The sequence below is a fragment of the Elgaria multicarinata genome, chromosome 21, assembly GCF_023053635.1.
Source record: "Elgaria multicarinata webbii isolate HBS135686 ecotype San Diego chromosome 21, rElgMul1.1.pri, whole genome shotgun sequence".
Taxonomy (NCBI): Eukaryota; Metazoa; Chordata; class Lepidosauria; order Squamata; family Anguidae; genus Elgaria; species Elgaria multicarinata.
In genome coordinates this window covers 397,945-425,625 of record NC_086191.1, presented here as the reverse complement: position 1 = coordinate 425,625, position 27,681 = coordinate 397,945, and the positions used below count along the sequence as shown (strand labels likewise).

General features: G+C 45.3%; 1 protein-coding gene across 5 annotated transcripts in view; it reads left to right on the top strand.

Annotated features, from left to right (window-relative positions):
- PC (pyruvate carboxylase) overlaps nt 1-27,681 on the top strand; it is a 333,949-nt gene that overhangs the window by 37,903 nt on the left and 268,365 nt on the right. Inside the window, exon 1 of one of the 5 annotated variants that reach the window (XM_063146126.1) lies at nt 11,079-11,197. The exons of the other annotated variants lie outside the window; for them this stretch is intronic. The gene's annotated coding sequence lies outside the window, so the exon portion shown is untranslated. Of the gene's footprint in view, nt 1-11,078; nt 11,198-27,681 lie in introns of those variants that run through there. 5 annotated transcript variants of the gene reach the window in all.

Below are 27,681 nucleotides of genomic sequence, written 5' to 3'. Positions count from 1 at the left end.
CATCCTCGGGCCACATCCGTTGAAATTGATCCCACGAAACCAGACTGATACTTTCCAGCGGGAGCACTCTGGAAGACTGAGGTCCTTCACTCCTCTTGCTCCCCTTTGCAACACGCCCAGAAAGGGCAAAGATCTTTCTTGCTGCTCCCGAGGGTCCGTCAGTCCAGCCAGTGCGAATGGAGGGCCCTACCCCTTTAAGGGATCACCTCAGTGAGATCCTCTCTTCCTGTTTCCTGAAAATCCCAAAGCAAAAATTAGGTTGCTTCCGTCTCTCAGGGCAATGGAGGGGGCAGGATAAATTCCTCGCCTCTGGTTGGGCGGCATGTAGAAGAGGGGAAAGAGATCTCCCCAAGTGTGAGTGTTTCCTAGCTTCCTTGTTGGGGCTGAGCTCTCTCATCCTTCCCTGCACATGGCGAGAGACTGCATTGGTGGTGCTCAGAAGCAACAAGAATGTCGGTCGGTCTCCTCCTCCCATGCAGAGTGCCAGGGAGATCTTCTATCTTGCCAAGGACTAGTGGGCGAGTGTGTTTGCGGGAGTTTAGCCTTCACCCATGTCTACCAGATTGAGACTAAATTAATTCAGAATTTAAAAATGAAGAGTTTTCTCAGTTTGTATAATATATGCAAGGCTCAACAGCCAGCTTTTCCAGATGCATAATTTGATTTGCCTGCTCGGTGAAGATTTAGCATGGACTTGACACAGCACACATGTCCGTTAGGTGTTCTAACCAACCTGGAATATTGTTTGTGCTGCATGGCCCATGAGGAAGCCTAGTTGGGGGCAAAAGTGAGCTGGAATGTTCCCTTATCCAGGGAAGGGCAAAGGCTTTGCTTATAAATTATGAACAAATTTTAATTACACCAGTTTGGGGGTCCTCGTGTAGAGGTTTTGTATACAGCTCACAGCTGCAGATTTGCTTTGCTCTCAGCCCCCATTTCCTTCTTCCTCCAGTTTGCCATAACTGACCTGTTTTTTTTTCTGTTGGGAAGGGCTGTGGCAGGAGGGAAGGAAGTAGCACAACAACCACAGCCAACCCATTGGAATACCCCAAAAGGAGCAGTGCGCAAGGAGTGTTTTACCTTCCTTTGGGTTAATTAATTTTTTGTCATCTGCCCAGTAAGCTTCAGCTATTAGGTGGTATAGAAATGAAATAAATAAATAATTTCCTCATCTAAATCGTAAGTGGTGCAGTAATTAATGCATCACTGCCAAAAGATGGATCGTCTAGACAACAAACTACATCAGCTTAAGTGTGGAGGCTGCCATGCCAGGGACTACCTGCATGGCACACTATTGTCTTACCCCAGTTAAAAAAACCTCTTAATATCTGCTTACCTTACTAGGAAGGAGGAAGAGAAGGTGATAATTTCGTCCTCCCCGTTTTTTGAAGCTGGCCTTTCTGCTGACCCTGTTGGGCAGGGAACGGGCTGAGAGAGCACAGCTTTGGACTCCTGGTTTCCAGGAAGGTGATGGCTGAGGGTGAAGTCTCACATGTTTATGGGGATCTGAGTCCAAGTAAACCAGTTGGTATTTTGGTCAAAGGTGCACTGATGTCTGTGATCTAGCCAGCCAATCAGAAAATTATTTAGAAGCTAGGCCCACCTCCCTAACACCTCTGAGATTACAGGTCAAAAGAGTTGGGCAGTTCTAAGTAGCTGCAGCTTCTGGATGTATTCTCTTCAGAATATAGGAGTGTGACACATACACATTACCATTAATCTGCTTTCCTGGAGAGCTTCAGCTATTGGGCAGTACAGAAATGCAATAAATAAATAAAATAGATGAGCATGGGTGGAAGGCAGAGGCTGGGGAAGGTGCATATGAGTCTCCCCATGCTGGACTGATGCCTGGATAAAGAGGAGAGGCCTTGGGGGAGCAGATTGATACCCCAACGCAGCATGGGTGGAGGAGAAAGGGTGCCCCCCCATAACTTGTACCTTTGCAAGGTGGCCGGGTGATCCCAAAAGGAGCAATGCTTCTCCAGGTCTTTGTAGCCCCCTGCCTGTCCCTCTGTTCTCTCTCGGTCTGTCCTCTGCATGTTGTTCACCTCTTCAGCAGCCTTTGTCAATAAGCATCTCTCTCTCTTCCATTTCTTCAGCAGCTGCTCCTGCTTGCTCCCCTCCCTGCTTCTTCAGCAGCCTCCTCCTCCGTCGTTTCTCTTCAATGGCATCTCCCTCCTGTATGCCTTTGCCCTCTGAGGCACCTGCAGTCCTAGAGGCTGCAGAGGGGTGCAGCTGCCTTGCCTGTCAGCATCTTGCACAGGATGCGGGAGCCGCAATGTCCATGGAGGATGCTCAGGATTTGCAGTGGAACTATCCACTGTGTTTTCCTGCGTTAACGTTTTTCTGCTGCTACTTTTATTTATTCATTTTATTCTGTCTCATTGTTAGAGTTGATCTTTTAATGGTTTTAACTTTTGTTGTTAACTGTCCAGATAACATTATTAACTGAGCAGTATACAGTATATACTGTATACTGAGCAGTATACAGAAGAGTGATAGCACTCTTCAAATACTTGAAAGGTTGTCACACAGAGGAGGGCCAGGATCTCTTCTTGATCATCCCAGAGTGCAGGACACGGAATAATGGGCTCAAGTTACAGGAGGGCAGATTCCGGCTGGACATCAGGAAAAATTTCCTGATTGTTAGAGCAGTATTACAATGGAACCAATGCCCTAGGGAAGTCATGGGCTCTCCCACAGTAGAGGCCTTCAAGAGGCACCTGGACAACCATTTGTCCGGGATGCTTTAGTGTGGATTCCTGCATTGAGCAGGGGGTTGGACTCGATGGCCTTACAGGCCCCTCCCAACTCTACTATTCTATGGTTCTATGAAGATGCAACAAAGAACTAAGAGTGATTGAGAGCAAAATCTGCCTCTCCATTCTATGATTCTACCAAGCAGGGGAGGGGGACCTGGCATGCCATGTCGCTGCGTGTGCCATGTTTCTCCAGGAAGAGCAGGAAGGAATGCTGTGTGCCATCCAGGCCAATGGCCATTCTCTGCACACGCGCACACACACACACACACACACACACAACCAGTTTGTCATAATGATGCGCATTTTGCTAGGAAAAAATTGTACTGATTTGCCTGCCTCCCTGCATTCTCTCCTAACAAGCTGCATGCATCAGTTGAGCCAGCCAGCGCCTTCTGAGGCCAATTGCATTCCCCAACACGAATGTGTGTTTAACCCAACCTAACAAGGCAGCCCAGTGTGGTTTTTATTGCTGCACTTTTCTTACATTACAAGATTACAGTTACTCTTTCTGGGAAGCTTCTGTACAGGAGGGCATCTGCACTACAGTTAGATTGAGCTATGTAATGCGGAGAAATATTGTGTGTTTCCAGACCCACCCATTCCTGGCCTGTGCATTGCAACCACACAGCTGCGCCATCCATTAATGGGGATCCTTGGGATTTAATCCATAATTCACACATTAGATCGTGCTGCCATGTGCCTCTGTACTAGGAATGCACTGAAAGCCATTGTTCTGCTGGTGGTTTTAATAAATAGCTTGCAAGGGAGATTTGAATATTTCTTCTCTTTTCCTTGTTCTTTGCTGCTTCCCCCCTCCCCCATTCTTGACAGAAGCTTTGTTATTCTGCTTAGTTTTCACATCTTGCTGTTTAATTCTGCACGGGTGGAAAGCAAAAAGAAAGAAAAAGGCTTGTTTTCTGTTTATTTTTCTTCCCTTGGATACTGACAGCCGTGTTGGAGCTATGGGAGATGGACGGGAGCCAACGTGGTTATTAGAGCTATTTATTTGAATTTCTGTGGCACAGAAGAAAGTCAAAGCTCCCATTCCACTCACAGGTGTGCAGGCACGCAAGTGAGGCTGGGCCACAATATTGTTCTGGAGAGTACCCCCCAAATGCTTCCATGGCCAAGTGACTGCTGCTTCCCCTGGCCCGTTGCTGGTTATGCTATCTGGAGCACGGTTGTCCAATTTGCATGCTTCTTTCTAGGCCTGGGTCAGGGCCGGTCGGTGAGCATTTGCCAAAGACAGGAGCACAGGAAATGGTTTTGTACCAATTCAGACCATGGTCTGTGATTTGTCTTGGCCATGTTACCATTTGTCTTTCATTAACACGTGTATATATAGCCAGTCAAAGAGCCACAGGAAAAACTGCACACGCAAGAGACATAGATGTTTCTATTCTGATGCTAGAGACCTCCAAACCAAGGTGGGAGAGCTGAAGTGTGTGTTTTAAAGGAGAACCTAGATATGGTGGGCAGAAGAGAAGCCTGCTGGAATGGAGAGAACTGGTGGGATACGGTCAACTCTGGATATAAACTCTATAGGATGGGCAGGACAGGGGCTACTGGAGGAGGTGTCGCTCTGTATGTTAGAGAGGGCAGAGTGTCAAGCAGACTCAAACGCCTAAAAGGGGCAGACCCCCCCCTCCACAGAATCGCTGAGGGTGGCAATAGTAGGCATAAAAAGACATTTCATACTGAAGCTGAATCCTGGCGAGACGGAGGCCCTGTGGGTGAGTGATTCTTGAGTCCGGGAGATAGGCTCATTGCCTGCTCTGGACAGGGTTGCACTCCTCTGAAAGATCAGGTCCATAGTTTGGGGGTACTCCTAGATCCATCATTGTGGCTGGAGGCTCAAGTGGCTGTGGTGGCTCAGAATGGCTTTTACCAGCTTTAGCTGGCTTGCCAGCTATGGCCTCTTCCGACAGGGATAGCTTGGCCACAGTGGTGCAGGGATTTCTAACCTCAAGACTGGATTAATGCAATGCCCTCCAGGTGGGGCTGCCCTTAGGGCTGTTCCAGAAGCTGGAGCTAGTGCAGAACGCAGCAGCTTGGCTGTTGTTTGGAGCTGCCAGGAATTGCACTGGCTGCCTATTGGCTACAGGGCCAGGTTTAAGGTTAAGGTTCTTGTAGTAGTGTACAAAGCCCTAAACAACTTGAGACCAGGATAGCTGAGAGAGTGCCTTCTCCCTTACCACCCGGTCACTGAGGTCATTGGAGGGCATGCTCCTGGTGGTTCCACATGGACCTATAGCCCGACTGGAGTCCACCAGGAGAAGAGCCTTTAGTGTGGTCGCCCCTTCTCTTTGGAACTCCCTGTCCCTGGAGGTCAGGCAGGTGGCAACACTAGGCTGCTTCCTGTGCCTCTTGAATCATAGAATCATAGAATAGCAGAGTTGGAAGGGGCCTACAAGGCCATCCAGTCCAACCCCCTGCTCAATGCAGGAATCCACCCTAAAGCATCCCCGACAGATGCTTGTCCAGCTGCCTCTTGAATGCCTCTAGTGTGGGACAGTTGAAAACAACTCTATTCCAGGAAGACTTCCTCAACTGACCAACCACTGTTTTTATTGGTCATTTGTTTTAAATTGAACAATTTTAATTTGCTGTTTTTATTTATTTATTTTATTTATTTAAAACATTTCTATCCTGCCCTATATCAATAAGATCTCAGGGCGGCGTACAGATAAAAGCATACAGTATAAAACAGTAAATATGCACAGATAAAAACAAATTAAACCATAAACCGTTAAAACAATATATAATTTAAAAGGAGTAAAACTTTCTTCTTTCTTTTTACTGTTTTAGTCCTATGTGCATCGCTCCAGAATCTATTTTAGATATGAAGTGGTATATAAATATTGTAAATAAATAAATAAATAATGTAATATTTGGGGCATTAAAGCAATCCACAGTCATTCACAATCCAAGGATAGAAACTTCCACCCAGAGTTTGCACATGGAATGCATGGGGCATCCAGGGTAGAAGAACCTTATTCTGTTTTGCAATGGCAAATGAGTTACTCTAAACACCTTTCAAAGATTTTTTTTAAAAGCTACCTGCAGGTGAGTGAGTGAGTTTATTTTGAATTCAGCTTTAGTCCATCTCAGTTTGCTTTCACCTCTGGAAGTTCAACCTACAGCTACAAGCCACATCTCATAGAATCATAGAATCATAGAATAGCAGAGTTGGAAGGGGCCTACAAGGCCATCGAGTCCAACCCCCTGTTCAATGCAGGAATCCACCCTAAAGCATCCCTAACAGATGGTTGTCCAGCTGCCTCTTGAATGCCTCTAGTGTGGGAGAGCCCACAACCTCCCTAGGTAACTGATTCCACCATCGCACTGCTCTAACAGTCAGGAAGTTTTTCCTGATGTCCAGCTGGAATCTGGCTTCCTTTAACTTGAGCCCGTTATTCCGTGTCCTGCACTCTGGGAGGATCGAGAAGAGATCCTGGCCCTCCTCTGTGTGACAACCCTTTAAGTATTTGAAGAGTGCTATCTCCTCCTCCTCCTCTTCTTCTTAAGTCATGCTGGGGTACCTCTTTTTTTTTTTTTTGGCTGAGGAGTGGTGTAAAAATGCTCCAAATAAACAAATTGCCCAAATGGCACTCTCTCATTTCTTTAGTTGGCTTAATAACTCCCTCCCCCTCTCTCTACCTCTTTCCTCATTCTGCAGATCTAATCAAATAGATCTACAGAATATACACCAAACAATGACACACCTGCAGGTAGCACAGAAGTGCCGAAATGGCATCAGGAAGGCTAAAGCTGAGACTAGCAAGGGATGCTAAAAGCAATAAAAAGGCTTTCTTCGGATACGTGAGTAGTAAAAGACAGAGGAAAGAAATGGTGGTTCAACTGCTTAATGAGGATGGCAAATTGATAACAGATGACAAAGAAAAGGCTGAAGTGCTCAATTCCTACTTTGCCTCATTCTTCTCCCAAAAGCAGGTCTATGACCCTCCTGGAAAAGTGAAGCACAAGTTGAGGGGGCAGGATTGCAGTTTGAGATCTCATTTTTTGATAGGATAACCTCCCTTGTGGACTGTGGGAATGCTGTGGATGTCATATATCTTGACTTCAGCAAAGCTTTTGACAAAGTACCACATGACATTCTGATTAACAAACTAGCTAAAAGTGGGCTAGATGGAACAACTATTAGGTGGATCCACAGTTGGCTACAGAATCGGACTCAAAGAGTACTTATCAATGGAACCTTCTCAAACTGGGGAGAGGCAACGAGTGGGGTGCCGCAGGGCTCAGTCCTAGGCCCAGTGCTCTTCAACATTTTTATTAATGATTTGGACGAGGAGGTGCAGGGAACGCTGATCAAATTTGCAGATGACACCAAATTGGGTGGGATAGCTAATACCCTGGAAGACAGAAACAAACTTCAAAGTGATCTTGATAGGCTGGAGCGCTGGGCTGAAAACAACAGAATGAAATTTAATAGGGATAAATGCCAAGTTCTACATTTAGGGAATAGAAACCAAATGCACAGTTACAAGATGGGGGACACTTGGCTCAGCAATACTACAAATGAGAAAGATCTTGGAATTGTTGTAGATCACAAGCTGAATATGAGCCAACAGTGCGATATGGCTGCAAGAAAGGCAAATGCTATTTTGGGCTGCATTAATAGAAGTATAGCTTCCAAATCACGTGAGGTACTGGTTCCTCTCTATTCGGCCCTGGTTAGGCCTCATCTAGAGTATTGCGTCCAGTTCTGGGCTCCACAATTCAAGAAGGACGCAGACAAGCTGGAGCGTGTTCAGAAGAGGGCAACGAGGATGATCAGAGGTCTAGAAACAAAGCCCTATGAAGAGAGATTGAAAGAACTGGGCATGTTTAGCCTGGAGAAGAGAAGATTGAGGGGAGACATGATAGCACTCTTCAAATACTTAAAAGGTTGTCACACAGAGGAGGGCCAGGATCTCTTCTCGATTCTCCCAGAGTGCAGGACACGGAATAACGGGCTCAAGTTGGAAAACTTCCTGACTGTTAGAGCAGTGCGACAGTGGAATCAGCTACCTAGGGAGGTTGTGGGCTCTCCCACACTAGAGGCATTCAAGAGGCAGCTGGACAACCATCTGTCAGGGATGCTTTAGGGTGGATTCCTGCATTGAGCAGGGGGTTGGACTCGATGGCCTTGTAGGCCCCTTCCAACTCTGCTATTCTATGATTCTATGAGATTGATAAACAAATGGTCAAAGAACACCTAATTTCCTTGAATAAGTTCAAATCTCCAGGGCCTGATGAACTGCATCCTAGAGTAATAAAGGATCTAGCAGACGAAATCTCAGAACCTTTGTCTACTATCTTTGCAAAATCATGGAAAATGGGTGAGGTGCTGGACGATTGGAGGAGGGCTGACGTCCCTATCTTCAAAAAGGGCAAAAAGGAGGAACCTGGGAACTACAGACGAGTCAGTCTGACATCCATCCCTGGGAAAATTCTGGAGCAGATTATAAAGAAGTCAATCTGTAAGCACCTTGAAAGCAATGCAGTGATTACTAGAAACCAACATGGATTTGTCAAGAACAAGTCCTGTCAGACAAATTTGATCTCAATTTTTGATAAGGTAACCTCCCTTGTGGACTGTGGGAATGCTGTGGACGTAATATACCTTGACTTCAGCAAAGCTTTTGACAAAGTGCCCCATGATATTCTGATTAACAAACTAACTAAAACTGGGCTAGGTGGAAGAAGTATTAGATGGATCCATAGTTGGCTACAGAATCGGACTCAAAGAGTGCTTATCAACGGTACCTTCTCAAACTGGCGGGAGGCAACGAGTGGGGTACCGCAGGGCTCAGTCCTGGGCCCAGTGCTCTTCACCATTTTTATTAATGATTTGGACGAGGAGGTGCAGGGAACGCTGATCAAATTTGCAGATGACACCAAATTGGGTGGGATAGCTAATACCCTGGAAGACAGAAACAAACTTCAAAGTGATCTTGATAGGCTGGAGCGCTGGGCTGAAAACAACAGAATGAAATTTAATAGGGATAAATGCCAAGTTCTACATTTAGGGAATAGAAACCAAATGCACAGTTACAAGATGGGGGACACTTGGCTCAGCAATACTACAAATGAGAAAGATCTTGGAATTGTTGTAGATCACAAGCTGAATATGAGCCAACAGTGCGATATGGCTGCAAGAAAGGCAAATGCTATTTTGGGCTGCATTAATAGTTACAAGATGGGGGATACTTCTTCTTATTGTTATATTTATTTATTTATTTATTTAGTACCAACAATGTACTTGGTGCTGTTCAAAATATACAAATAAAACACGATACCCTGCCTAGAGGCTTACAACCTAAAATCACATTAAATCACCTAAATCACATTAAAACATTTGTGAAAGGGATTCACAAAACAGAAATAAGAGAATAATCATAGTAATAAGAATAGTAAATCAAGCTAGAGTTCCAAAAGCTATTGAAAATAAATGAGTTTTCAAACACGTTTTAAAATCTACAGTGGAAGTCATGGTACGTAGTTGCTCTGGAAGAGCATTCCAAGCAAACGGGGCAGCCAGAGAGAACGGGCGAAGCCGGGCAAGAGAGATAGAAACTCTTGGGCGGGCGGGCAACATAACATTTGAAGAACGGAGGGTACGAGGGGGATGGTAGAGTGAAATGAGAGAGGAAAGATAAGAAGGTGCAAGACCATGACATGCTTTGAATGTCAGCAAAAGAAATTTATACTGAATTCTATATGGGATTGGAAGCCAATGACGAGATTTCAACAAAGGAGAAACATGGTCAAAACGACGAGCCAAGAAAATAATCTTGGCTGCAGAATGGCGAAGAGAGACCAAAGAGGAGAGATGAGCATAAGGAAGACCAGTCAAAAGAAGATTACAAAAGTCCAAACGGGAGATAACCAAAACATGGACAAGGGTCTTAGCAGAAGATTCAGATGAGACCGGACGGATCCTAGCAATGTTAGATAGGAAAAAACAGCAGGACTTGGCTACAGCCTCGATATGTGAGGAGAAAGAAAGTGAAGAATCAAATATAAAGCCAAGACTATGAGCTTCTTCCACCGGATAAAGTGTGGCATTATTAACAGTAACAAAGAATGAAGAGCGAGGGGACGGTTTGGGAGGGAAGACAAGCAAAACTTGGCTCAGCAATACAAATGAGGAGGATCTTGGAATTGTTGTAGATCACAAGCTGAATATGAGCCAACTGTGTGACGTGGCTGCAAAAAAAGAAAATGCTATTTTGGGATGCATTAATAAAAGTATAGCTTCCAAATTGCACAAGATACTGCTTCCCCTCTATTAGGCCCTGGTTAGGCCTCATCTAGAGTATTGCGTCCAGTTCTGGGTTCTACAATTCAAGAAAGACGCAGACAAGCTGTAGCGTGTTCAGAGGAGGGCAACCACGATGATCAGGGGTCTGGAATCAAAGCCCTATGAAGAGAGACTGATGGGACTGGGCATGTTTAGCCTGGAGAAGAGAAGATTGAGGGGAGACATGACAGCACTCTTCAAATACTTGAAAGCTTGTCACACAGAGAAGGGCCAGGATCTCTTCTCGATCATCCCAGAGTGCAGGACACAGAATAACGGGCTGAAGTTACAGGAAGTCAGTTTCCGGTTGGACATCAGGAAAAACTTCCTGACTGTTAGAGCGGTACGACAATGGAACCAGTTACCTAGGGAGGTTGTGGGCTCTCCCACACTAGAGACATTCAAGAGGCAGCTGGACAACCATCTGTTGGGTATACTTTGAGGTGGATTCCTGCATTGAGCAGGGGGTTGGACTCAATAGCCTTATAGGCCCCTTCCAACTCTGCTATTCTATGATTCTAATCGTCATACTGAGTTGTATTGCCTTTATGTACCCATTAAGTGCTCTCACTCTATCTTATAAAATGCAAATGGGTATGTCTAACCTTGGCCTGCATCTTTTGTAATCCCTGGTATGAGGCAACGTCTCTCTGGTAGGCCTTGAACTAGGCCCAAGAAGCATATATGAGGTGGTACTGTGCACTTCCACATGTGACTGAGGACATGCATTAGCCGTGCAAATAAGCAGCTTACTACAAAGACGTTTTAAGCTTTCCAGTACTTTCTCCTCTGAGCACAGCAAATCCTGTAGAACTTCCCAGAGTTTGAAGTGAGAGAGAAATTGGGATAAATGAATCTGGTAGTGAACTGAGTGTCTCTCCTCTTGCCCGTCATTTTCTCCAGCTTGCCTTTGCTTGCTGGGAATGCCTTGCCCCCGGGATCCTGCAGAATCACCCTTGTTTACCTATTGGCCAACCGCTGCCAAAGTTCAGGTGCCTCTCCAGGCCTCCCTGTATCCAGGACTCTGCCGGGAAGGCAGTGCTGTGGTCTTTGGGTGGGAAGAGGAACCCGTCCACGGGACAGAGGTCTGAACCAAGAGAACCCATTTTCTGCAAAGCATCTCAGGGTATGTAGAGTTTGTGATAGCTTGTTTTGAAGAAGAAGGCCTACAAAACTCCTTACTGGGTCAGACCAAGGTGGCTCCTTCTGGCCTGACATACTGCTGCCAACGGAGGGCAGCCAGGCACCCCTGGGGAGTTCACAAGCAGGGCATAGCAGCCACAGACCTCCCATCATTTGTCCCCAGCAATTGGAATTCTGAGTGAGACTAAACTATTGAGCTCTTGTAGCTTGTGATTTGTCTAATTCTTCCTACAGGTCCAGCTAGTCCAGCATTTAGTCTTTATGTTTTATAATTAAATTTTATTTGCAGCCCCTGAGAAAGGAAATTCCTTTCTGAAATGCATTGGGCTTAGTAAAGCTTTTTCTGGCACATGGGAACACTTTCTCTTCTATAATTGGTGCTGTTCCCTTTTGCTGGCTCTTCAGTTTCTAACTATGACAGCTGGATACCAGAGTGTTGTGACTCTGTGGGAGAGCGCATGTTTTGCCTGCAAAGGTTCCCACCTTCAATTCCCAACTTTGCCAGGTGGGGCTTATGCGAAACGTGGGAGAGCCATTCCTGCCAGTCCTTGTAGACCATGTGGGCTAGATGGACCAGTAGTCCAATGCTGCAGAAAGCACCTTCCTATCCCTCTGGGAACCCACAAGCAGGGTTTGAAGGCCACCGTACTCAGCTGAATATGGAGGGTTCATATAAGTACCCAGGTGAATTACTGCTGTGAAATTACTACATCTTGTTAATACTCATTTTGTGTAAGCATGTACTTGTTTCTGTCTTTCCTGAGCCTTCCACAAGTCAGGTAGTTTTAATATTATGTAAGGGGGAGGAAAAATATAAGTTTTCTCTTTCCACCCTGATGGTTTTCTTATGGACATTGATCATGGGTTGTTCCACCCCACCCCACAGCTGTCTAACCATTTTGTAAAGGCTTCTAAACTAGCAACCGTGTTGTGCCGTGTGGCACACTGCATTCCATAAGCTGATGATGTGTTGCATGAAGAAATACTTAACCTTCTCCCTGTCCTGAATGAACCTGCCAATCAGCATTTTTGGTTACCTGAATTTTAGTGCACTGAGAGATGGTATAAATCATTATTTTCTCTTTGTTCTCTGCATCATTCACACTCTTTTATGAACCTCTTTGTCAGTTTGATAGAACTTAACACTACATTGAAGAGGGTTCCAAGTTCAGCTCGTGTCTGTTTAACAAACAGAAGCTGGGCAAAAAAGCAGCACCAGTAGCAGCCCACCCCCACCCCATCCCACCCCTCAGCTTAGCACAAGTGCCACTTAATTATAAGAGTTTACAGCACAATCCCATGCATGTCTGCCCAGAAAAAAATCCCATTAGCTTCAGTGGGATTTCCACCACCCCCTGGTGATGTATCGAATTGCAGCTTTAGTTTTTCTTTATTTGTTTACAATATTTATACACTGCTTCCCATCCAAAAGATTTTGGAGCAGTGAACAACAAACAGAATAAGAATAAAAAAAATATTAAAAATTCTGATAAAACCCAACTTCTGGTAAAAACTGTGGCCAGTCATTCAAGGAAAGCTTCCTGAAACAATGTTTTCAGGAGGCACCAGAAACAATACAACGTTGGCACCTGCATGATCTCCAAAGGCAGGGACTTCCATAGGAAGGGGGGCACCACACAGAAGGCACGTCTCCTACTGGACTCCAATCAGACCATAGGTCCATGTGGAACCACCAGGAACAGTTACTGGTAGAATAAATAACTTTGCCAGACATCCTTAGGGTGTTTGCTGTTAAAATCAGCTGAGAGATGTAGTTGCCAGGCCCTCCCAAATCTTGATCCAGAGCTTCGGCTATTGGGTGGTATAGAAGTGCAATAAATGAAATAAATTAACCACCATACTGGATCAGGCAAGTTGGGCTCAGCATCCAGCATCCCACAGTGGCCAGCCAGGTGTCTCTGGTAAGCCCACAGGAAGGCCTGGACGGACAGTGTGTCGTCGTCCCACCCCTGTTCTTTGATCCAACACCTGTCATTCTTAGCTGTCCTAAATTCCTCTATTTCCAAAGTTCAGAGGTGACTGTGAACTCTTAAGTAGCTATGGCAGCTCAAGAGGCTTGGGGAAACCCACCCAAAGTTTGCAGAAACACTAACGAGTTTAGAGAGCGGAGAAATCCCTCAGCAGGGCAGACGGCCCAGTGAGGACTGAGTATGCTCAGTGGCCACAGAATGGTGACTGACCACGTGTGTATGTGTTTGTGTGTGTGTGTGTGTGTGTGTGAGAGAGAGAGAGAGAGAGAGAATGGCTGAGCCAAAGTAGGAATTGAGCACTTCAGCCTTTTCTTTGTCATCTGTTATCGATTTGCTATCCTCATTAAACAGTTGAACCACCATTTCTTTCCTGTCTTTTACTAACGTATCTGAAGAAAGCCTTTTTATTGCTTTTAGCATCCCTAGCTAATCTAAGCTCATTCTCGGCTTTAGCCTTCCTGACGCCATTTTGGCACTTCTGTGCCACCTGTCTGTACTCTTCTTTTGTAGCCTGGCCTTCCTTCCACTTCCTATATGTATCATTTTTTGTTTTCAGGTTGTCTCTAAGCTTTTTGTGGAGCCACATTGGTTTATTCTGTTGTCTTCTATCTTTTCTCCTTGTTTTAATTGTTTGTAATTGTGGCTTTAAAATTTCCTTTTTTAAGTACTCCCACCCATCCTGCACTCCTTTTCTCATTAGGCTCACTTGCCATGGGACCTTCCTTATCATGGTTCTGAGTTTATTAAAATTACCTTTCCTAAAATCCAGAGTACGTGTATGGACCATTGTTCTTTGTGGACCATTGGTCTGAGTATTACAGATAGCCTAGATATGTCCCTAAGTAAGAAACCAGGAAAGGTTCTGAAGGAGAGGTGCAACAGTTCCTGTGGAAGGGGAGTTGTCCAATTTGAGGGAGGAAATGGTTTGGTTTCCTTTCCCTTCAATCCCCATTGTTTTTGGGTAAATTTGTATGAAAACACACAGGTCGTTAGAGGTGTCCTCCAGACAAGAAACTTGCGAAGTTTCAGAAGGATAGGAGCAGGGTCTAGGGAATTAAGATGCTTCAAATCCAGTTTAAGGGTGTGTGTTTTTATATAGTTAAGTGTGCTGGCCCTGGAGGACAGGACATCTCATGATCCCATCCTTGCCCTCCCCTAGAGCACAGTGATGGGAGGCCATGGTAAAAATGTGCCCTAGGATCAGAAGCTGGACCTGTAAGTCATTGAACCACCGTCCCTCCTTCCTCTTGTAGCTCTTACCAGAACTAAAGCAAAATACATTATTTTGAGAGATAAAGACTGCCCATTTCTGCTTGGGTTTCAGGCTTTGGCTGAATTCAGTGCACATATGCATGTAAATGCAGAAGTACTAGAATGTATTTACATTTCACCAATGTTAGCAGCAGGAGAACTGCTTTTGCACATATCCTGCTTAATAGATTTCCCATGGGCAGCTGTTTGGCCACCATGTGCACAGAATGCTGGACTAGGCAGACCTCTGACCATATGCAGAATTCTTTTCTTTCACCACTGAGCACATAAATTCTCCCCCTACCAATTATGATCCCCTCCATGCAACAATCCCTCCTCATTCTACCATACTTCAGCAAGTCTCCATAAGAACAGGTGTTTTGTTTTGTGCAACTCTCCTCTACCTTGTGGACAAGCTGCTTGGACGAGTAAGGAGGACAACTTGTCCTCTCGATCCCTGTCCTTCTTGGCTGGTCACCCAGGGAGGAGATGCAGTTAGACTACAACTACAACATATTATTAATGCATCTCTCAGGGAGGGGAGTTTTCCACCATGTTTAAAAGAAGCAGTGGTACGGCCGCTTCTCAAAAAGCCCTCCCTGGATCCCCTGGACCTTAATAATTACAGACCAGTATCAAATCTTCCATTTTTGGGCAAGGTGATTGAGAGGGCAGTTGCCTTCCAACTCCAAGCAGTCTTGGATGATACAGATTATCTAGACCCATTTCAAACCGGCTTTAGGGCAGGATACGGAGTTGAGACAGCTATGGTCGCCTTAGTGGATGATCTCTGCATGAGTATTGACAGGGGAAGTGTGTCCCTGCTGGTGCTTTTGGACCTTTCAGCAGCTTTCGATACCATCGACCATGGTATCCTTCTGGAATGCCTGAGGGGTTTGGGAATCGGGGGCACTGTGCTCCAGTGGTTCCGGTCCTACCTCTCAGGTAGATTCCAGATGGTGATGCTGGGGGATAGTTGCTCCTCAAAAAGGAGCTGTTGTATGGCGTAACACAAGGTGCCATCCTATCCCCAATGCTGTTTAACATCTACATGAAACCGCTGGGAGAGATCATCCGGAGGCATGGGGCGGGGTGCTATCAGCATGCTGATGACACCCAAATATATTTCTCTATGCCTTCAGTAACAGAATCAGCTAAGGATAGTGTGTCTCCTCTGAATGAATGCTTGGAGGCAGTAATGAGCTGGATGAGGAAAAACAAACTGAAGCTGAATCCAGACAAAACAGAGGTGCTTGCTGTCAAGAGCTCTGACCTAGGTTTGGAGGTGTGTCAGCCAGTTCTGGATGGGGCTACACTCCCCCTGAAAGACTGTGTTCGCAGTTTGGGGGTGCTCCTGGATCCGTCACTCCAAATGACAGCCCAGATAGATGCGACGGCCAGGAGTGCCTACTATCAGCTTCGGCTGATACGCCAGCTGCGCCCCTTCTTAGAGTCAGAAGACCTAAAGACAGTAGTGCACGCGCTGGTAACCTCAAGGCTTGACTTCTGCAATGCGCTCTACATAGGGCTACCATTGTACCTAGTTCGGAAACTTCAACTAGTTCAAAATATGGCAGCCAGGTTGGTCACCGGTACACCTAGGGATGACCACATTACCCCAACATTAAAATCACTCCACTGGCTGCCAATTAGTTTCCGGGCAAAGTACAAAGTGTTGGTCATTACCTTTAAAGCCCTAAATGGTTTGGGTCCAGGTTACTTGCGGGATCGCCTTCTCCCATATAGTCCACCCCGCACACTCAGGTCCTCTGGGGTGAACTTACTTCAGTCAGCTAAAACTAGGCTGACATCAGTTTCCCAGAGGACCTTTTCTTCTGTCTCCCCAGATTGTGGAATGGCCTGCCGGAGGAGATTCGTAAAATTAACTCTATGTGTGATTTTAAGGCAGCTTTAAAGACTAGCCTTTTCCGGCAGGCCTATCCAGATCAATGTTAAATCATGAATTTTTAAGATGTATTGATTCCTGTTCTAATGTTGTTCCCCGCCTCGATCTAAAATGAGAGGCGGGTAAGAAATAAATTTATTATTATTATTATTATTATTATTATTATTATTATTATTATTATTATTACCTCCTCCTTTTATGCACAAACTCTCAATGTTTTTCCCTCCCCATAACTTCATTTGTGCCAAGACTACACAAGGAATCAGCCAATGAGTCTGTTTTTAAAACTAGGGCAAAGTTATGGAGAAACTCTGAGCATGCACCAAGTGCCTTTCCCTCATCCCTGAAGCTAGAGTTCATGCAAAATGAGAAAACTCAAATGACAGAACATGCATAGGCCTGGGCTGAAAGGGCAGCCAATTCATTAGACTGGAATTGGGTGGGTAGTGCATTAAGCCTACGACAAGCACCATGCTCACAACCCAGGACTTATTTCTGAGTAAATACGCAGAACATCATGCTCCAAACTTCACTGCAAAAGTAACTTGTGCTGAAATTCTAGGCTCACTTTCCTGGGTGTAAGTCTCATTAAACATGATGAGGCTTAGTTCTGAGTAGGCATATGTAGGATTGTATCAGTGAGCAATATTTATCTCCCCTCCACATCCAACCTTCCCCAAACTCCTATTTTTATTAAAGCTTTCTGTTCCATAGGAACATAGGAAGCAGCCTTATGGTGAGTCTGAGCCTTGGTCCATCTAGCCCAATAGAGTTGACACTGACTGGCAGCCGCAGCTCTCCAGGGTTTCAGGCAGGATTCCTTCCTTGCCCTACTTGGAGATAATGGGGATCAAACCTGGGACCTTTTGCGTGCCAAGCGTATGCTCACTGAGCTACAACCCTAGAAAATAGCAACAGACAAACAAAACAGTCCCAGATTAATTCCTCTGCAACCAGGTGAAGCCAGATTTTTTAAAGACTTTGGTGAGAAGGAGAAGGAGAAAAACAAACCCTCTTGTCCATTTGTATAAAGTTAAATACAGTTTCTAACTTTTCTTGCCTACCAAAGAGAATTCTCTAAGAATTCTTCAAGATATGCTTTGGGTGGAATGAAGAAGAGAAAGAAAGACGCAGGATAGGGGAGAGAAGAAGAAGTAAAGGAGAATGGCGATTGGAAATGAAGAGGGGGAGAGAGAGAATCCCCCAAACCCAGGTGGCTCCTTATAGAGAGAGGCAGCACTTCAGAGGAATTTAGGACACTGTGGAGGGTTTGTAAGGATTGTGCATATTTAAATTAACTTTATGAGGTGAGGTGACTGAGCGCTTTTTCTTGCTTTTTTAAATCTGTAAAACCTATTTAAAAGTCCCAGCACTTCCTCGGTCATGATGTTACATAGTCCTAACTCTGCTTTTGGAATAATCTGGGGCCTGCTGCTACTTAGGAAAAATTAAAGTGGAGAGGGAGAAAAAGGTTTGTGGAGGCTGATTGAAACCTTTACTATGCTGAAGCTACTAAACTCCAGAAGCCAAAGGTTCCAGTATTAAGGGCAAAACTGAAGTACTTTGGCCACATAATGAGAAGACAGGATACCCTGGAGAAGATGCTGATGCTAGGGAAAGTGGAAAGCAAATGAAGAGGGGATGACCAAGGGCAAGATGGATGGAAGATATTCTGGAGGTGATGGACTTGACCTTGGGGGAGCTAGGGGTGGCGACGGGCGACAGAAAGCTCTGGTGTGGGCTGGTCCATGAAGTCACAAAGAGTCGGAAGCAACTGAACGAATAAACAACAACAATGACATTGCTAAAAATAAAAAGGAGGGGCCAAAGGGGGTAATATGTGATGACGTACGTTTTGCTCCCAGAATTTAATACTTGTTGGCTGATAGATCAAAATCTCTCCCCGCTTTGTGAACTTTCTGGCCTTGGGACCAAAATGCCTGGGGAGACCCTGGCCCAATTTCTGAGTGGCTCATGGCAGCAGCCAGGAGTCCTTCTCATCCTGCCACCCCCACCCCATTTCTGTAAGCACCTTGAAATCAATGCAGTGATTACTAGAAGCCAGCATGGATTTGTCAAGAACAAATCTTGTCAGACTAATCTGATCTCATTGTTTGATCGGGTAACCTCCCTTGTGGACTGTGGGAATGCTGTGGACGTAATATATCGTGACTTTTTTTTTTAATAATATTTATTAAACTCTAACAAAGCAGTTTAAAAAAGTTAAAAATATATATAAAAACATACAAGTCAGACAGCGTTTCTAATAAATACACAAACACGATTTCTGTAGCTGCCGAACCAGTAATATAGATTCTGTAGATGCCAAGCTCGGTAATATATCGTGACTTCAGCAAAGTTTTGACAAACTGCCCCATGATATTCTGATTAACAAACTAGCTAAAAGTGGGTTAGATGGAACAACTACTGTGGATCTACAGTTGGCTACAGAATCTAGGGTGACCATATTTTGGAAACCAAAAAGGAGGACAAAATGGCCGCCCTCAGGAGGCGTGGCCCTCAGCTGTGGTGTGAACTTGCACTTCGTTTTTGGCATGATAATGTATTTATGCAGTGTTGTAAACCAGAATCTAAAAGACAAGACAGTAAGAGATCACTGAGCATCTCTGAATCCTACAACAAATCTGTTACTGTCGTGAAATGCAGGAAAAAGGGACAGAACTACTACAACAACACTTCCCTTAACATAGAGTTCAACTTTGAAAAACTGTATAACTTCTTGTCCAAGGCAAAAATAATCTGGACATACTAGAATTCTTAATTTTAAAGTTCAGTTGTATTGAACACCAAAGAATCCACATTAAGTGTATGTTCAACACAATAAAACAAAGCCACCTTCAAAGCAGTTCGCTACAATTCACAGGCAAGTTCCTTTTAAATGCAATCTCAAACACGTCACTTATTTCAGCTCACCCTAACAACAACCCTGCCACTACACAGTATAGCATAAGTATATGGATTTAAAGCATCCATTTTTCAGAAGCAGGTAAGATTCAAGGCTCAAGTACATTTTACACAACTGTTTCACATGCTAAGGAAATTTTGCAGAACTGCATCACATGCAAGTGAAATGGCCCAAAGTTATTTCCTTGTCTGGAGAGCTATGTAGAAACGGTGAGTAGCAATGAAGATGCAGGGCAGTTGTTAGATATCAAGATGTCTATCACATGAAAACACTTTCAGACAACATGTTAAATTACTGGCAAGAAAATGATAAGGTTTAGAATATGTCTAAAGTCATGAATGGCCACCTTTATAACTTTGATCTTGCATTTGCAATGCAATGCATAGCTACTGGGTTTAAAGGCCCAGAGCAGTTTCCATTAAAGATAATGGTTTTTGCAGGTTCAATGCTAATCTATTATCTCCATGGCACAAGGAATTATATTAGGGCGTGGAAAAGTAAAGGATTACTGGCATTATTAATATCATATTATCAGCATCAACAGCAAGAGACGGAGCCTTATTAATATTAAAATCACCATGCATTACACCACCGGCAAGAGACGGAGCCTTATTATAGCATCACCACCCATTATCAACAGCAAGATTATTATTATTATTGTTGTTTATTTATATAGCACAATCAATGTACATGGTGCTGTACAGAGTAAACAGTAAATAGCAAGACTCTGCCGCATAGGCTTACAATCTAATGATTGTAAGGAGCATTTTTAACATTATCACCACCCATTATCACATCACCAGCAAGAGAAGGAGTTTTATTAGCATCACCACCCATTATCTGGACACGTAGATACTGGGAAATAAGTTTGCATGGTCTTGCAACCCGGGCTAGTTTCCCTGGACCCCAAGCCTTGGTCAAATGTACCTGTTTCCCCACACATCCAGCATGGGATCCCAGCCATCTAGCATGGGGAAAAGAACTGCAATAATAATAATAATAATGGAAACACACTCTGTGTACGCTCAGAGGAGCTTTAATATACTTCATTGTATTTAGCACTTTAAAAATATGGACAAATGGAAGAGAAGGAGCATTTTTAACATTACATCACCATTATCCATTTTTCAGGGACAAAACTTGTAAAATAGCCATTTTAAAGTGGCTGAAGCAATGAAGCCCCTCTCTCAAGCTCTAGCCTCCCCCCCCCACCTTTCCCTAGCCCTGCGTCCCAGCCTCTCTCCCCTCCACCTCACCACCCCCATGCCAAATTAGGGAGGATGGTGGCCTTGCCTTGTCCTACCTTTTCCCACGTTGTCGTTGCAGAGTTGCCTCCTCCCTCCTCACCTCGTGTCCTGCTGCTGCCTGGTGCGTGGCTGGTGGATGTCCTCCGCCTTCCTTCCGCTTCCGCTTGACCGGCCCACGCCTTGCCCTGCCAGGTTGTCCCCTTATGGCTTCCGTTGTCCTCCTGACCACCTTGGTCCGCCACCACGCTGCTTCCCCCCCCCCGCATGTTCTGCCCTCCCCCCGGTTGCTCCCTCCGTCTCACTTGTTCCACGCCGCGCTGCGCCTGGGCCTGTGTGTTCTTGCGGCGGCGGGCTTGCTTGCACTCCCCGTGTCCCCGCATTGTGCTGCGCCGGGCCGGGCCGGGCTGCGCCGGGCCGCGCCAGGCCGCGCCGCCCGCCTCGCTGCTTGTCCTGGACCTTGGCTTGCTGCTTGTGTGTTCTTGCCGGGCCGCGCCGGGCCGGGCTGCGCCAGGCTGTGCCGGGCTGGGCCATGCCACGCCGGGCTGTGCCGGGCCGTGCCGCCCGCCTCGCTGCTTGTCCTGGACCTTGGCTTGCTGCTTGTGTGTTCTTGCCGGGCCGCGCCGGGCCGGGCTGCGCCGGGCTGTGCCGGGCTGGGCCATGCCGCGCCGGGCTGTGCCGGGCCGCACCGCCCGCCTCGCTGCTTGTCCTTGCCGCTTGTGTGTTCTTGGCGGCGGTGGCGCCACAAGCGGCGGCACTTGCCGCAGATTGCCCTCCACCTCGCCGCCTCCGCCCGCCTCTACCTCGCTTGCCTTGCCAGGGCAGGGCCTATTGTTTGGATTCTAAAGATGGCCGCCGCTGCACCCGAAAAAAACGCTGCAGACAAGTAAGGGCGGCCGCGGCCGAGTCCCCCCCCGCCCCGGTGTTTCAGCGGCCCACTCCGGATCCTCCGGATCGTGCGGTTTCCCCGGTGGTTACCGGAGTAATCCGGTGCCTATGGTCACCCTAACAGAATCGGCCCCAAAGAGTGCTTTTCAACAGTATCTTCTCAAACTGGGGGGAGGTAACGAGTGCGGTACCGCAGGGCTCAGTCCTCGGCCCAGTGCTCATCAACATTTTAAATAATGATTTGGACGAGGAAGTGCAGGGAACGCGTGTCAGATTTGCAGATGACAAAAAATTGGGTGGGGTAGCAAATACCCTGCAAGACAGAAACAAACTTCAAAGTGATCTTGATAGGCTGGAGCGCTGGGCTGAAAACAACAGAATGAAATGTAATAGGGATAAATGCCAAGTTCTACATCTAGGAAAAAGAAACCAAATGAACAGTTGCAAGATGGGGGATACTTGGCTCAGCAATACTCCAAGCAAGAAGGATCTTGGAATTTTTGTAGATCACAAGCTGAATATGAGCCAACAGTATAATCTAACTGCAAAAAAGCAAATGCTATTTTGGAATCTATATAAATAAAAATGTAAATGTTCGTTCGAAACAGACGTTATATCTCCGAAAATTCTTCACCGATCGCTTTGAAATTTTGACACAACGTTGCATTCGAATACGCGAGCGTTGTTATGTAACTATGTTCTATATGGGGTCAAAAGTTTGTCTTAAAATCGAAGAAATAGGCCTCCTCAAAACCAGTCCTGCTGATCATTGTGACATCGCCAACCAGTAGGCCAATCCACTGCCTCTGCCTCCTCTCCTATTTACATGTTCTGTCCTATTTGCTCTTATAGGTCATTGTGACATCGCCAACCAGTAGGCCAATCCACTGCCTCTGCCTTCTCTCCTATTTGCATGTTCTCTCCTATTTGCTCTTATAGGTCATTGTGACATCGCCAACCAGTAGGCCAATCCACTGCCTCTGCCTTCTCTCCTATTTGCATGTTTTCTCCTATTTGCTCTTATAGGTCATTGTGACATCGCCAACCAGTAGGCCAATCCACTGCCTCTGCCTCCTCTCCTATTTGCATGTTCTCTCACAATTGGCTGAGTGAATATAGATGTCACACCTGTGACAGTTACACGTTCTGAAGAAAGGTAACTGCCAGGAGTTTCCACTAACCTCCTCACCGTAAAAACATCCTTTTTTAAAAACCAAACAATCTGCTTTACTTCATCCAAATAATGCCTCGCAGAAGATCACACTTAGGTCGTCGTACTCGCAGAGCGGAAGCACTGCGACGAGAAATTGCAAATCAGACTGAGGAAGAACGGGCATCAGCAAATGAGAAAAAAGAAAAAGAATGCCTCAAATACTTGCCAAGGAACCAGCCAAGCAATGTTCAGCCAGACTTGAGGATGCACGGTTGCGAGCATGGCAATCGCGTTCTACAGCTTCAGATCTGCTTTGTTCTCAACAGAATGAACGCGACAGGCTGAGAGTGGCTGAAAGACGTCAACGAGAAACAGCACATCAGCGTCAAACACGACTCAATTAGATTGATTCTGGCAGCAATTCGATCCCAAAATGACATAGCCTTAGCTCTTGCGTCGTCCGGAATAGCTGCGACATTGCTACCTGGTGGAAGAACTGCTCATTCCGCTTTGAAATTGCCATTAAACATACAATTCATTGAAACTCCCACGTGCAACATTTCCAAAGCATGGGAAAAATATTACAAAAATGCAAACTTATTGTTTGGGATGAATGCACAATGGCACACAAAAAATCACTCGAGGCTCTTGATAGATCATTGCAAGATTTACGTGGAAACATCAGACCATTTGGGAATGCATTAATATTGCTTGCAGGAGATTTCAGGCAAACATTACCTGTAATTCCTCGATCGACACCAGCAGACGAAATAAATGCTTGCCTGAAATACTCTACTTTGTGGCGACATGTAAAGACGTTAAAATTAACTACAAATATGCGTGTCCAGCTGCAAAACGATCGATCAGCTGAGATATTCTCATGTCAACTGTTGGAAATTGGGAACGGAAAGGTGCCGGTTGATCTGACCTCAGGACGAATTTTATTACCTCATAACTTCTGTAATTTAGTGATGTCAAAAGAAGAATTGGTTGAAAAAGTATTTCCAAATATTCAAACCAATTATAAGAATCACAATTGGCTGAGTGAATGAGCTGTTCTTGTGGCCAAGAACAAAAATGTCTACGAACTTAACAATATTATTCAATCTAACATTCAAAGCGAGGCAGTCACATGCAAGTTCATCGACACTGTTGTGGAAGCAGATGAAGCGGTTAATTATCCAACATAATTTTTGAATTCACTCGATCTGCCAGGGATGCCACCGCACGTACTGCAATTGAAAATCGGCCTGCCAATTATCATGTTGCGAAATATCAACCAGCCAAAACTTTGCAACGGCACGCGGCTTGCAGTAAAAAGTTACTGAGCAACGTCATAGAAGCAACAATCTTGACAGGACCTTTCAGAGGTGAAGATGTCCTCATTCCTCGCATTCCTATGATTCCAACAGATATGCCATTTCAATTTAAGAGATTGCAATTCCCAATTTGATTGGCGTTTGCAATCACCATCAATAAAGCTCAGGGCCAATCTTTGGAATTGTGCAGTTTAGATCTAGACAAAGATTGCTTCTCACATGGACAATTATATGTTGTGTGTTCTAGAGTCGGCAAACCAGACAATCTCTATATCTACACAGACAATGGAACAACTAAAAATATTGTATATCCACAAGCATTGTGAAATTAAACATATTAGAAACATCCACTTTGTCTTTTCTTTCTTTTCAGTTTAACCAGACTGAGCCACAGCAACGCGTGGCAGGGTACAGCTAGTGCATTAATAAAAGTATAGTTTCCAAATCACGCAAGGTACTGGTTCCCCTCTATTCAGCACTGGTTAGGCCTCCTTGAGTGTTGCATACAGTTCTGGGCACCACACTTCAAGAAGGATGCAGACAAGCTGGAGCGTGTTCAGAGGAAGGCAACGAGAATGATCAGGGGTCTGGAAACAAAGCCCTATGAGGAGAGACTGATAGAACTGGGCATGTTTAGCCTGGAGAAGAGAAGTTTGAGGGGAGGTATGATAGCACTCTTCAAATACTTGAAAGCTTGTCACACAGAGGAGGGCCAGGACATCTTCTCGGTCATCCCAGAGGGCAGGATACAGAATCATGGGCTCAAGTTACAGGAAGCCAGATTCCAGCTGGACATCAGGAAAAACTTCCTGACTGTTAGAGCAGTACGACAATGGAATCAGTTATCTAGGGAGGTTGTGGGCTCTCCCACACTAGAGGCCTTCAAGAGGCAGCTGGACAACCATCTGTCAGGGATGCTTTAGGGTGGATTCCTGCATTGAGCAGGGGGTTGGACTCTATGGCTTTATAGGCCTCTTCCAACTCTACTATGATTCCTTCTTCCTTTGGGGCAAGCCAAACAGGCACCATGTTTGCTGCGTGTGTATTTGCTGGGTGTGTGTGTCCCTTTTGTGGCCTTTCAGTGAAGCTATTTGTTAATGTAGAAGGTTTATTTAATTATTGCATTTTTATACCGCCCAATAGCAGAAGCTCTCTGGGCGGTTCACAAAAGTTAAAACCATAATAAAACAACCATAATAAAACCATAATAAAAACACAAATACAAAATACAGTATAAAAAGCACAACCAGGATAAAAACACCCAGCAGAAATTGATATAAGATTAAAATACAGAATTTGAACAGTTAAATTGAAATTTAAGTTAAAATTAAGTGTTAAAATACTGAGAGAACAAAAAGGTCCTCAGCTGGCGACGAAAGGAGTACAGTGTAGGCGCCAGGCGGACCTCTCTGGGGAGCTCATTCCACAGCCAGGGTGCCACAGCGGAGAAAGCCCTCCTCCTAGTAGCCACCTGCCTCACTTCCTTTGGCAGGGGATCACGGAGAAGGGCCCCTGTAGATGATCTTAAGGTCCGGGCAGGTACATATGGGAGGAGGCATTCATAGAATCATAGAATAGCAGAGTTGGAAGGGGCTTACAAGGCCATCGAGTCCAACCCCCTGCTCAATGCAGGAATCCACCCTAAAGCATCCTTGACAGATGGTTGTCCAGCTGCCTCTTGAAGGCCTGTAGTGTGGGAGAGCCCACAACCTCACCAGGCAACTGATTCCGTTGTTGTACTGCTCTAACAGTCAGGAAGTTTTTCCTGATGTCCAGCTGGAATCGGGCTTCCTTTAACTTGAGCCCGTTATTCCGTGTCCTGCACTCTGGGAGGATCGAGAAGACATCCTGGCCCTCCTCTGTGTGACAACCTTTTAAGTATTTGAAGAGTGCTATCATGTCTCCCCTCAATCTTCTCTTCTCCAGGCTAAACATGCCCAGTTCTTTCAATCCCTCTTCATAGGGCTTTGTTTCTAGACCTCTGATCATCCTGGTTGCCCTCTTCTGAACACGCTCCAGCTTGTCTACGTCCTTCTTGAATTGTGGAGCCCAGAACTGGATGCAATACTCTAGATGAGGCCTAACCAGGGCCGAATAGAGAGGAACCAGTACCTCATGTGATTTGGAAATTATACTTCTATTAATGCAGCCCAAAATAGCATTTGCCTTTCTTGCAGCCACATCGCACTGTTGGTTCATATTCAGCTTGCGATCTACAACAATTCCAAGATCCTTCTCGTTTGTAGTATTGCTAAGCCAAGTATCCCCCATCTTGTAACTGTGCCTTTGGTTTCTATTTCCTAAATGTAGAACTTGGCATTTATCCCTATTAAATTTCATCCTGTTGTTTTCAGCCCAGCACTCCAGCCTATCAAGATCACTTTGAAGTTTTTTTCTGTCTTCCAGGGTATTAGCTATCCCATCTGCAAATTTGATAAGCATTCCCTGCACCACCTCATCCAAATGATTAATAAAAATGTTGAAGAGCACTGGGCCCAGGACTGAGCCCTGCGGTACCCCACTCGTTGCCTCTCCCCAGTTTGAGAAGGTTCCATTGATAAGTACTTTTTGAGTCCGATTCTGTAGCCAACTGTGAATCCACCTAATAGTTGTTCCATCTAGCCCACTTTTAGCTAGTTTGTTAATCAGAATGTCATGGGGTACTTTGTCAAAAGCTTTGCTGAAGTCAAGATATATGACGTCCACAAGGGAGGTTACCTTATCAAAAAATGAGATCAAATTAGTCTGTCAGGACTTGTTCTTGACAAATCCATGTTGGCTTCTTGTGATCACCACATTGATTTCAACGTGTTTACAGATTGACTTTTTTATAATCTGCTCCAGAATTTTCCCAGGGATGGATGTCAGACTGACTGGTCTGTTTTTCCCAGGTTCCTCCTTTTTGCCCTTTTCAAAATAGGGACAACGTTAGCCCTCCAGTCGTCCGGCACCTCACCCGTCTTCCATGATTTTGCAAAGATAATAGACAAAGGTTCTGAGAGTTCTTCCACTAGCTCCTTCATTACTCTAGGATGCAGTTCATCGGGCCCTGGAGATTTGAACTCATTCAAGGAAATTAGGTGTTCTTTGACCATTTGTTTATCAATCTCAAACTGTAATCCTGCCCCCTCAACTTCTGCTTTACTTTTTCCAGGGGGGTCGTAGACCCGCTTTTGGGGGAAGACTGAGGCAAAGTAGGAATTGAGCACTTCAGCCTTTTCTTTGTAATCTGTTATCAATTTGCCATCCTCATTAAGCAGTTGAACCACCATTTCTTTCCTCTGTCTTTTACTACTCACATTCCTTCAAATAACCTGGCCCCAAACCGTTTAGGGCTTTGAATGTTAATACCAGTACTTTGAATCGTGCCTGGACCTGGACTGGCAGCCAATGAAGTTGTAAAAGGACTGGCATGATGTGGTCTCGCCGGCCAGTCCCTGTTAGTAAACGGGCTGCCCTGTTTTGTACCAGCTGAAGTTTCCGGACTGTTTTCAAAGGCAGCCCTGCGTATAACGCATTGCAGTAATCCAAACAAGAGGTTATCAGAGCATGGATAACTGTAGCTAGGCTATCTCTGTCCAGATAAGGGTGTAGTTGGTATATCAACCTAAGCTGAAGGTTGGGAAAGGTGAGAGGATGCTGTTTGCTGGTTTGCATCCAAGTAGAGGAAAGAGCATGTTTTGAGCAAGGGGAAGGTGGCAGGAGGGAGAGAGAGAGCTTTGGAGAATGGAAGGCTGGCCTATGATCTTTTCTGACTTGGTTTGTGTAAAATTTATTTATTTGCATTCA